Source organism: Prinia subflava, chromosome 7 (genome assembly GCF_021018805.1).
Source record: "Prinia subflava isolate CZ2003 ecotype Zambia chromosome 7, Cam_Psub_1.2, whole genome shotgun sequence".
Lineage (NCBI taxonomy): Eukaryota > Metazoa > Chordata > Aves > Passeriformes > Cisticolidae > Prinia > Prinia subflava.
The window spans coordinates 21,287,182-21,300,356 of record NC_086253.1 but is presented as its reverse complement, the minus strand read 5'-3'; positions in this window follow the sequence as shown (position 1 = coordinate 21,300,356).

Genomic DNA, 13,175 nt, shown 5'->3' with positions numbered 1-13,175 from the left:
GCTGCTCCTCGCTTTCTCTGGGTGACGGGTAATTCCAGCAGCGGAAGATCGCGACCGCTGACTCAGGAAACCCACCCTCTCAAAAGAAGAGACAGAGTGAGCATGGAAATAATTAGCATGAGAAGTGAGAGGATCATTCAACTGGTAGATGGCAGAACCAGAATTAAAAGAAAACTAGATAACTTTGTCACCAATGAACTGTGGTTTCTTTTTTTGCTAGAATGTCTGGAGTGCAAAGTTTTGAGAATCAGCATGCTAGCTTTGTGAGTTTATCACCTAGTACCCATCTTTGGACCAATATAAAATAAACAAATACCTGGGCTCTGTGTGTGAGACTGGCTCATTGCACACTGGGTGATGAATCCCTCTTTTAAGAACAACAGCCTTAACTGATACTCACTTGCTGGGATTGTGACTCACCAAAGGTTTGTCTACAATCCTCTGGCTTCCTTTCCTACCTATAGACCTTCCAATACCACGGTAGGGACTTCTGCAGGGATTGGCAGAATATTACTGATTGGATGTTTTAGTTGTGGCTTTATTTGCCATACACACAGTCTTCTAGATGCATTTCAAGTAAGATACACCAAGTTCATTTTCTATCTAAGTCGTGGTTGATGTTATTTGAAGAAACAATACTATTTTCAGAGATGTTCCTGTGAAGAGCATTTCATGAAGGAGCCTCTTTTATGTTTTGTTCAGTGTTGTTCACTTGCAGATGGAATATGTCCATCTTAATTCATAGAGCACAAGATAACTCTTTTCTGTGTATAAAACAATTTTGTTTTGTGAAGAAACAAAAAGTCCACATGCTTGCAAAGCTAAGTATGTAACCTGCCTTGAAATTGCCATTATTTAACAGATTATATTTGAACTTTTATTCTAGTTGCTGAGCATGGGCCTCATTATATGAAAGATGAAATTGAGCTCAGAGGGGTAAAAAAATCAGGAAATCACCTGTTACTGACATTAATTTCACTATCATACCTTTTTTTTTTTGTTGTTTCCCTACATTTTATGTTCATCTTCCTGGAAATATCTCTCTAAGTCTAATTAGTCTTTAGCTTGGAAATGACAGCAGGGGATCAATTCTTTCTGAAAAAATAAGCTTGCATCTGTTTTCTCTCCAAACTAGCAGAGCTCTCTGCTTAACAGAAATAAAAATAAGTGATGAATCTCTTGTCCTCAAAAAAGAAAAAAAAAAAAAAACCTCACAAAAACAACCAACAAACAAACCCACAAAATTAAACCAAAAAAAATCAAAGCAATATCCATATGCAATTTTTAATTTTCTGCATTTAAGGCATAGTTACATTTTTCTTCCCAGTTTGTTCATGGAGGTGCAATTGGAAGCACACCCTTATAGAGAAGAATGTTTTTTAAATGAAAGTTTGTCACAAAACACTGTCATGAATATATTTGTTAAGTTAATATTCCTATAGACTCTCAAACCTTCAAAAAATTCTGAATACTGTTGGTTAAGAATTCAATGGTCACTTATAGAAAGGATGCAATTGCGTTTCAAACTGTTGGGTAATGCAACAATACAAGTTGTCTTGAAATAAGTAAATTTGATATTAAACATGAGTCAGCTCTTGCTCTTTCAGAATGTGAGGTGCTGTGTGATATTGTGACTATGGGACTGTTTATTTTAATTTGTAGCTGCATAATTTCTCTTATTTCTCTTTTTCTATACGTAAGAGACAATATCCTTATGGATATGAGGTGCTAGAGAAAACATAAAATTCATGGGTGGGCAGGGTGGAGATGCAACCTTGGGAGGAAGGAAGGTAGTGCCAGCTTGGAAAGGTTGGAAGTGAGTGAGGACAGCAAGGGGAGAAGAAGAGAGGGAAGGACGTGGCTGCCCCCACTGAGGTGGCCCAGGCTGCAGCAAGCAGGCGGTGTGCTCACAGACAGGGCAGGGACACAGACTCGTGTTTGTAGAGGTAGTGCTTAATGTTGTGTAGGGACTGGCCATCAGCAGTAAACGTGCTCATCGTGCTGGAATTTTGTGAGGCTTACCCTGAAAATGCAGAGGTGGCTTCATGTGTTGCTCCCATCACATTCACCTCTAAGGTCTTAACCATATATATATACATTCATTTGCAAGAAGGTTTCCCATGTTCTGACGGAGATAACCTGCAGACTCTGTAGGTGTCCTGGTCCTTCAGTGCACTTCATACCATCAGCTGATAACTGCTACACAGCCTCACTCTCTCTAGCAGGACTGAGCCCCTGTTCCTAGGGTAGCTGATCTGTGGAGGAGAACACAAACAGCAGCTGCAGAATGCTTTGTCAGCCTATAAATGGCCCTTCTTAAGGATTATCAACTCCTTTGTGTTTGGATTACATCCAAGAAAGACAGTAATTCGTGATAAGTAATTTTCAATGGGCACTGTTGTTTCAGAGGCTGGTGGTGATTTTTTTTCCTGTAGCAGGTAGCAGTAATTCTTATAATTGTTTTTATTTTAATTCTTTCTCTTTTTGACTCATTCAGGTGACATTTCTTGATGTGCCTATGTTTGTTTTGCCCTTGCTAGTCCATCAATACTTTCCTGCTGCTGCTGACTCAGAGGTACAAGAGTTGATTTGATTGATCTTCATCAGCTGTTAAACAACTAGTTTGACTACAAGTCAGCAATTTCTGCATAACTTAGAGTGGGGAAGAAAATCTTACCTACCACATGAACTGTTAAAAGTAGAATGCTGTTGCTGGAAAGTTAGTTAAGTATATTTTAATATAATGATGAAGACCAGAGTCAAGGTTAGCTCTGAAATGTGGGAGGAGAGTGATTTAAACAAGGGAACTTATGGATTGGCATGACACTGTCATTAATTTTTGAGAAAAGTAGGACTCATTTTAATGGAGTAAGTAGCCCTTCTGTATAGGCATGGCAGAATGTCAAGATACTCAATGTCAGCAGGTTTTTCAGACCTTGCACTCCTATTTTCTTTCAGCATGGGAAAATATGTACTTGTCCACAGTTTAAGCTCAGTTATGGTTATTCAGGTAACTTTCAATAAGTAAATCTTGCTTGTCACCTAGAAACACCTAATAGTTCTCTAGAAACATGAATGCAAGATAGCAGAGTGAAGAAGTAAATCTGCAAGAGGAAAGCATCATGGTGGAGAAGCAGTGCCAGTGGTTCAGACAGCCCTGCTTCCCAGTAGGCATGGGGCTGGTATGCACCTGGAGCTGAAGGCAGGGAGAGAGCAGAAAAAGGAGCAGATCAAGGGCATGCTTACCTCTTTACAGCTCCTGCATATCTTGCCAACAGAGCTGGGTCTGGGAATATGGTCTAGGTAGATGCATCCAGGCAACTGTTCCAGCATAAAATTTCCATCTGGGACCACTCAGAGCCTGGATGAAAGCTTTTATCTCTAAGGCAGCAAGAAAAGAACAGAAATGTCCCTTTTGACTTGTTGCAGATAATGATTTGTCTATACTAAGCCTTTAATATTTTGCCATTTCAGTTTTTTCCCAAAGTGCACTCACCTGCATTTTTGACAGGACCAGCTCAGAGCTGTAGGGAATGATAATCCAATGCGGGATTTTCTGAACGGATGATAATGATGAGCTGTGAAAGTATCAGGAACCCATGAGATCCCCATTACTTACACATAGTGAAGTAGGTCAGCCTAAGTGCCTACAAGAGGGTTTCTTTTACCTGCCAGATGGGAACTGGAGGCCTGATCATACCATGAATTATGCTAAAAAATGGAAGAAGACTTGCAGAATAAAAGAGAAGATCTTAAGGCTCAGACATGCTGGCTGTCACCAGTCAGCAAGTAAGGAAACTCAAATCTACTAGTGCACTTTGATGAAAACTTAAAAATAATATGATTAATTCTACTTTATCAATTGAAGGAAAAAATAGAAAAGAAACTTCTTTTTCCCAAAAATTCCCAGGGAAAACAAAGGATTATTTGTATTTGTTTCAGGCCTACAGGGAAGCTGGGGAGGGATTATTTGTCAGAAAATATCGTAATAGGACAACGAGTAACAGATACAAAATTGAAAGAAGGGAAATTTAGGTTAGATAGTAGGAGAAATTTTTTACTGTGAGGGTAGACACTGGAACAAGTTGCCCAGTGTTACTGAACAGGTTATATTTCTTTCAAAAGGACTCTATGCAGCAGTGGAGGAAAATGTTGGGACCTAATCAGCAAGAAGGGAGATTTAATCTGTGAAACAGAGAGCAGCTAGAAAGCAAGATCTAAGTGATTTCCATATGTTACAAAAACAAATTAAAGTTTAAGGCCTGACATGCTTCAGAGATCTCAGACCTGGTGGGAGGAAGTTAACATAGATTGGGAAGAAGGATGCCCATGGATAATGGACACATAGAATGCAGAATTTATAGGCAACAAGGGCATTTGGCAGGACTCCGAAGATAAAAGAAGAAACTGTAAAACCAACATAGTAATTGTGAGATCAGATTCAAGTGGGTAAAAGGTGATTCTTGTAGAACTTTCTAACCAAACAGACTGGTTGGAGAGTTTATTTCTTGTTTTTTGCTGATGCCAGGGAGAGGGATGTTCCAGCCTTGGCAGTGTTAAACAGCAGGTTGGATAATGCCTTCAGCAACCTGGTTGAAAGGAAGATGTCCCTGCCTGTGGCAGGGGGGTTGGGATTGAATCATCTTTAAAGGTTCATCCTACCTCTTAATGTTCTGTGATTCTATGACCAAATTGCAGTTTCTGTTAAGAAGTGCTCTGCACAAAACATTATGACTTTTCCTGCTTATAAATTTAAGATACAACTAAATCCTCCAAATTAAATCCTGTGCATTAAAGAAATAAATGCAGAGATGTTCATTTTTGCCATATCTGTAGCCTTCGTGAACATTCATGCTTTTGTTCACTAAATATCTGTGATTTCCTTGCACAAGTGGAAGCTGGAAACTCAAAAAGACTAAGGATGTGTAAGCAAATCTCATTGGGTCTTGATGGTATTTGGAAATAAATACTGGTACCTGAAAAGCCTGAAAGTGATACATCCAAGAGTGCACATGAGAGGAAGTGAGAGACATGGCTTAGAAATTGTATTTGGCCTCTCAAACATACTTAACATTACTCTCAGTATGTCTAGGAACTGGTACCAGGATCTTAAATGCACCGTTCCCTAAAACTGATTTAAAATTTGACACAGACTGAGAAAAGCCTCGTATTTCTTGGTAGAATCAGTTGAAGAAAAGAAATGTGTATTCCTCTGTGCTGGGATGAAAGAATGCTTCTCCCATGTGGCATTTTCAGGTTTGTAATTTCAACTCCACAGGCAAACATCTGTGCTTACATCAAACTGGAGTAAGAAAAATATAACCAGTGATATTCTTTGATCCATTCACCACAGCAGTGTGAAGGATCAGTGTGAGATATGTGATTATTGCTCAGAGATACATGATCTGACTATAGAGATTTGAGGGCTGTAACTCAAGAGTGGTTTTTTTCCCAGGTTTAGAGATCCTTTAAAGGCTCTGTGGTGACCTCTGAGAAGATGGCACCTTCTATAAAACTATATAATTCTTCCAGAACTCAGCTTGACTGGCCACAGCCTGATTTTGAACAAACAAACCAGAAATATTTGGGATAAATAAAGCAAGCAACCATAACTCAGATAAAAGAGGGTAAAGAACTGAAGGTCTCTCAAGGCATGTGTAATAAGCTGTACATATTGGGAGCACATAGGTTTGTGTACAAGAGAACAGGATGCTGAGGGTGGGACAGAAAGCAGAAAATGCTTCTGGTACAGGATTTCATAATAATATGGTCTGATCTGACGCTAGCATTTGGCATGGCTGTTCTACTGTTCACATCAGCAAATCCACAAACACATCTGGTACCTCAGTAAAGAACATCAAAACAGAAATTACAATGTCATTTTTCCTCCTTAGTCTTTAAAGCAAGAGACTTTTGGTTTAAATGTAGGGGATGAAAGAGGGAAGCTTGTATTAATCTAAGGGGTCTAATACCTAAGACAAAAGGGGTTCTTACTCATTTGTGCTCATCCTAAGGCATTATCAGGCAACATTTTTTTTGAAGGTGGGACACAAACCTGATATTTGTAACTCACATGCTTTTGTAGAATAGAAAATAGAAAGCAATTTGGCTAATAATACTTATGAGTTGCAAAAAACCCCAAACGCTACCCCAATAAACTAAACACCAAAAACCAAAAACAAAACAAAAACCCAAACAAACAAAAACCCAAACAAAACCCAAACAAAAACCCAACTAACCATCACCAAAAACATAAAAACCCCAAACCCAATCAAACCAAAAAACCCACAAACAAAAACCAAAACAAATCAACACCCACCCTCTCCCAAAACCAGAAGAGTCCCTAATGCAAAGAGTGTATGAATTGCTAGGAATCCATTGGATGAGGAAATACTCTGTCTCTTTTAATACATAAGCCTCTCTTTTAATACATAAGGGATGGAAATATGACTTTACATTTATTTTACAATGTAGGATAGTTTACTGGCTGAGATGATAGCTAGGAACTTAAATGATACCATTTTGGTTCTAAAGTCAGGTACAGGATGACCTTGTGCTAATTACTTTGTCCCTCTGTCATTATGACTCATAGTTTAAAAAAGATATGTCTTTTTTAACTTAACATTTCCAGTGTAGAGGATGCACTAATGTGTGCCCAGTTACTACAGTCATTAGAGACAGATGAGTTTAGAGGCTGAAAGCAACATTTTCTAAAAGCCTCAATGTCTGTTCTTTGCTTTTAAAAGTATTTACTAAAACTCTAGGCTTTAGAAGTTCATTCATTGTTTATTTAACGGAATTTGGGTTCCTAAGTTCCAAAGGCGTTTCTTAACCTCCAAGATTTCTGAAGGGATTAGTTCTGTAATGGTCTTTCTTTCCTGCGCAGTGCTTCTAGATCTGCATAAGTCTTCAGCATCAGCAGAAGGATTTGCTCCCAAAGTGAAGAGCCTTCTACCAGAAATCTTCTCCTAGCTTGTTTAAATAATGTCTAGTTGAATAAGGAGTGACTTGAAAATCTTGCTTAAATCTAGAGATGGGTAAGTAATATTTTTGCTTTTATGATAAGCATCAGGATATTCAGACTGAAGAGGATTTTAATTTTATGGAAAACTGAGCAGTTACAAAGAACTGAGATGATTAAATAAAGACAGCTGACAAATTCTCAGCTGGACAGTGCAGAGCTTGAGGAGTGCTTGGTGTTTCATTAAAAAAACAGTTAGTTAAGAAAAAAGTCCTACTGGTTATAGCCTAAAAGATATCAATTTTAAACTACCATCTTATAAGCCTATTGATTTGATAGGTTTTATACAAATTAATTCAGTCCTCAAGAATTAAGGTGATCTGAGTTCAGAGTTGTATTTTTTCATAAATCAAAGCAACACTGAGGATGAGGGGCAAAAGGGAAACTTCACTCACTATGTATGAATCCACTTACATTTGAGATGGACGTTAGCTTTCAGCTATGGTGTGTTCTTGTGTCAGCTGGATAACATGTTTTCTGAGGTGATTCAACTGTTTTTCTAAAGTAAGTCACAGCAGTGTCTGAATTCATCTTCTTACTGGTGTTGATGATGTTACATGTCTTTGGTCACTCACACAGTATTTCCCTCAGAAAGGAAAAAAAAACCCCAAAAAACAAAGCCAGAAGAATTATCATTTCCAGCAGCTAGATAGTTTTCTGGATATTTCCCTGTTGTCAGTTGCTGGGATAAGGCCAAAACTGTCATTCACTCTTCTGCGGAAGACTTCGGAAATATTTGAAGGTGAGCATTGAAGGACTCAAAAGCCAATTTCAAACTGGAAATTACCTAAATATGTTATTAAGAGTAGAGATAACTGTGCTCTGAGATCAAGAATGGTTCTTTGTGTGAAGTCCTGTATACTGCTACAGTGTTTTATGGACTCCAGAGCAGAGGGCAAGAGGGGTGAGTAGGTGTGGACGTCTGGATGTTTCTAAATGGTGTCAGGGAGAGTAAAGAGATGCAGCACTGCTCTCCTCAGCTGTAGTCTCAAGCAGGTATCTTTTAATGGCCAAGGGTATTATACTAGTGCTTTTCACCAAAATGCCTGTCTCTGAACTCTCAAAACTTCATTACTTCCTCTCAGCTGAGGAATCTACCTCTCCTAGCAGTTTTTCATTCTAAAGCTTAGTTTTAGCATTGCATAGTTTAGAATATCTGTAGGGCACAATGTCCATTAAGATGGAGTATTAGATGGAACATGGAAAAGGAAACAACTTACATTTCACCACAATCTGAGGAATGTTCAGTTTCTAATGCTTCACAAAAAGTAGTCTGGAAGGTGTTGCAACTCTACTAATTTGCATTCTCTGTCAAACAAAGCCTCCTCATACCAGTAAGTATAGTCTTTGGAAAAACCCCTCAGCACATGAAAAAAACCATTTTGCACGTGTTAGATAAATGTGCAAAATCTATCTTTCTATCTCTAACCACATAAGCAGAAAACAAGGCAAAGATTACTTTCCAATACAGGAAAAAAGAGCCAACGTGTGAAAGGATTGTGATGTTTCTATCAGCTTTTTGATTGTTAAAAAGATTATTTCCATATTTTTTTGATTGCTTGTGTCTTTTTTGTACTTCAATTTACAGCTACCACTTCCTCATGTGTACATTTTAATGATTTGCTCTTCCAAATTAGCTTATTCCAGAAAACAAATCTATGAGGTAGCCTTCCTCAATCAGCCTTATTCCTCAAATTACTTCCTTATGTATGAAAGGGCAGTTATCACTTTTGATTACTCTTAGATAATTAATGACAAAATTGCTTAATTATTAATTTAGGTAGCTTTTGCTCATAGTGCCTTTGATGTATGATCTTGATTTCATTAACACAGATTTTGCTTCAAAAATTGAAATACCCATTTTTTATTTTTGTATTGTGCATTGGATACCAAAAAGGTATAAAAATTTTAGATTAGTAAATGAGATTTTGCGATCTGCTGTTTCAGCTTTTTAAATCAGTATTGACAGATACATTGTGGGAAAAGAATACTGGAATCTTATGTCCCTAGCACTGAATTTTGGTGTTAAAGGGTGCTCCCTGCCAACTGCTCTCTTGCTTGGCAGGTCCTTGCCTTTCTCTTCCTGCTCATAGCTCTGGCAACTGAACACAAACTGGAGAGTCAGAAGTTCTTTCTTTACAGATAGAGTATTGCTGATAAGCTTACTCATTTTCATATGCTTACCTAAATTTCCTAGCATGGTCTTAGTGTAAGAATATTGATTATTGCAGTATTTTTATTGAAGCTTAGTCTTATTTCGTTTGAAGAAGTGATTGCAAACAAAACATTGATTTTCCTTATGGTTTAGGTTTTGGAAAAGAAGTGAAAAAGGGTGAAATAACTATGCTGGGAAAATAAAGAATAAAATTGTGACTCCGGTAAGAAGAGAGAAGATAATTTAAAAAGGCTACAGAAGAGAAGATAAAGGAAAGAGAAGTAATTAGATTGAATTTTCCCCAATATAGATTTTCTCCTTACTAACATTAATGAAAATCTACTGCAACTGGAATGGATGTTCTTATTTACAAGTGATTTGAAATGGCTGTGTGAGTGACAGACATTCTTTGTATCAGATTTCAGATGTGTGCCCTCGATGGGCCTCAGTAGAGGAAAAGCCAGTAATGCTGTTTGTCCTTCCTATGTGAATAAATCAGGTACATAAAGGGAAGAAAGGGAGAACTAACTACTATTTTTATAAAGTAGAAATAAGTTCTTGTTTTTGGTCTAATTTGTTTTAAATTACTCCTGAGTAGTCCATTGAGAAATAGAAAACAATGACGTTACTAAACATCTGAATATTTATTAGTGTAGACAGTGTATACTTATACAAATGGATTGCTGGAGATTACCAATTTTGGTTGAAGTCTGTGGAGACACCGTACTGTGAAACTAATATACTGATGATGGGGCCCAAAGGATCTCATCTCACTTTGAATTTTGTTAAAGGGAATTCTGTCAAACTTGAGCTTACTAAAAAATCCCTGTTTGTACTGTGAGCCTTTTATGGTGATTGTGTTCTTTCTGCTTGAAACCTTCTCTTTTGTCAGTCAGCCTACCTGACTTTTTTCCAATTGCAGCAATTGCTGCGACAGTGATACAGTCATGACATTCTTTTACTTGCACTTAGGACATGCTTTTATTTGCAGTCTGTTTCCTTTACTTTTTTTTCTATCCTTGAACAGAAACAGAAGGTTTAAGTTTCTGATACTTGTGAAAAAAATCTCTCTATTCCAATAACTAGTTGAACCCCAAAATCACAACATCAAGGTTTACTAATCATAACTCGGACAAATCTTAAATATTGAAGAAAAAACTATACTTCCAGCAGAAGGCATTCCCTTATCTTAGCAGTATATATAAGTGAGTGTTCAACATACTCTAGAGATCTGGACATCTTTACACTCATACTGAAGAAGTGCTACTCTGCAGCAATATGGATCCAATTTGGCTGTCAGATGATTCATAAATGAAGGTATGTCTCCAAATTATAACATACTTTACAACAGTTTTCTCTGAAATTGCTTTAGATTTGATTAAGTCACTGCCAGAACAAAGTATATTTTCTTTGCATTAGTCTTTTGAAATAAGGTTATATTTTTAATTTATTTCTAATAAGTAATACATTCTGTGAATACATTTTTTTTGTTTATAGATGAGTGCTAGAACAGCTTGAATTTTATAATAATTCATGAGAAATGAATAAGCACTCATAATAAATAAACTTAGGGACAGTTTAATGACTATTCATCAGCAGTTCATGCACAACAAATCCAAATGTTTATCAAAGATGTTCATAAACATAGTGCACAAGCAGCTCTAATGAACTGATAAAGAACATTAATGAACATTTATTATGAATTTCCCTTTGCTGGGAATGACATCCTCGGAGGAGATCTTAACATTTCAAATTACTTTCCTTTTAAAGAAAAGAAATGTGGATAGTACAAAAAATGCTAGTACTTAAGATAGGAGTGAAAACAGAGATCAAAATTTTTACTGAGACCAGGTATAAGCTGTGTTGGCATCTAAGACCAGCTGCTCTTGTCATGTTTCATATGAGATATCTCCAGAGACCATTTTGCCAAAAGTCTGCCAGATTCATAGAGAGTTGTCATCTCCTAGTTTGAGGATTGGTAACTTTGGTGTGGATTGTCATGACTGTCTCTTTTCCACAGAACTTTTAGCTGTTCTTAAAAAATTCTGTGCATTAAATTCTATCTTAGAAAAAGATGTGTTTCTTCTTGCCTACCATAGAAACAATGTTAAGTAGAACTTCAGTGCAGCAGATTAAATCATAAGTTTAGGCAACTGTAAGTTTTCTTTGTTAATGGTTTGATTATATCTTAAACAACAAAAAAAGAAAAAATATTTGAAATTGTAAGCTATATATTTTTTCTCTTGATTATCATTTCACTGTTGAAGAATGAGTACATGCATGTTATATTTTATTCAAATCACATTCATAATCCAAAACAAAAGGCTTCTAAAGTATTTGTTATTTATCATGGTTCATTTTCATTGATAACACAATTAGTCATAGGTAGATTAATCTCTTTTCACAATCATAAAATACTGTGATGGGTTCCATGTTATTTCTAGTAACTAAATTCTCCCTAGTACAGTGATGAAGACCTGGATGAATGACTGTGTAGCTATATGCTGGCTCCTTTTCACAGTAAGTTAAAATGCCATGTGCATCACAGCAATCACAATCCCATTGCAGAAACATTGGAGGTCAGCTGCATAAAATCACATCTGCAGAGGAATTGGAGGCACAAAACTACTCCTTCAACTGGGATATGTTTTTCTATCTCTGATTCATAGGCATTGGAATAAGATGAAAACTGTACTAATCATTGCACTGAATTTGTTTTGCATACAGAATAACAGCTCCTTCTGGTTTTACTACTATTGAGGACTCTGTAGATACTCATACAACACGTGCTCAAAATCATGTTTGGGGCAGAAAGGAAACTTACATACATAAAACCTAGAATTTATTAGTTGTATAATTGATCTACTCAAGAGATTATTACTAGCCCCCATTTAATTATTCCAAAAAATAAGAATCTGGAATGGAAAAGCCTCAGTAATGGCAATCCAGTTAAGTTACATACAGACTTGATGGGTCCTGATGTTATGCTCTTGCTGCTACTGCCCTTCTGGGTCCTAAGAGCACGGATTGCAGTCTGGTGTGTGTGTGTGCATGTTGGTGGAGGAAGAGAACAGTGGGCTGCAAGTCCTTTGAAGGCTGGAATATGGTGTCAGCTTTTTTGTTATTCTACTCCATTTGTGGTCTTTTTTATGTTTACTAACTTATTCTTGGTTCTCTTTATTACCCCTAAAACTGTTTTTTGTCTAGCCATATGAAATAGTCTTGACTTTTCTTTGTTTTTTCTCACTTATTACTTTTCCACTTGATTCTTACACATCTTTGTACGTTTTCTTTATACATAAGGACTTTCAAAGCATTACAACTATTTTAAAAATGGTTTGCATTTGTGTTAGAAAATCTAAGCCACCAGATATTTTTACCTGGTTCTTTACCAAATCCTTAAATAACTCTTACTTACAATGCAGTCATCAGATTCTGGCTTGTTCACCTCTTGATGTGATTTGATTTGTCCAGCAGCATTTTTGCCAGGGTGTTGCACCAGAACTCTATTAAGGAGAGTGCATAGCAGTGAGAAAAGCTCTGGTACTGGCATTCAATCAGGTATTTAATCCTAACTGGTATACTTTTGTGAATGAGGTTGCCAATGTGAAGATGAATCATACCCCCGAAAAAATATTTTGCTTTTCAGGGGCCACAGAGGATCCTTAACTGAAATGTAATTTCTTGTGCATTTCAATTGATTGGGAATTTTCAGTGAAAACAGGATGGCTGAGAATGTGCAATTAGTCTATGATAATTTTTAGGCTGTATTCTAGAATTCTTCAAAGACAGTGACTGTGTCCAAAAATTTCATGGGATCAGAGGATAATTCAAAATGGAAGTCTTTTCAGGAAGGCTGTAGCGTGAGCAGGGCCACCTGTGAGGTCAGATTAGGTCATTTAGGGTTTAATGCTCTTGGGTCATGGAAACTTCCAGTGCTGGTTTTCTGGGCAGCCTTTTCCACTACCCAGTTTCCCCTTGTATCCAGTCTCCAGTTCA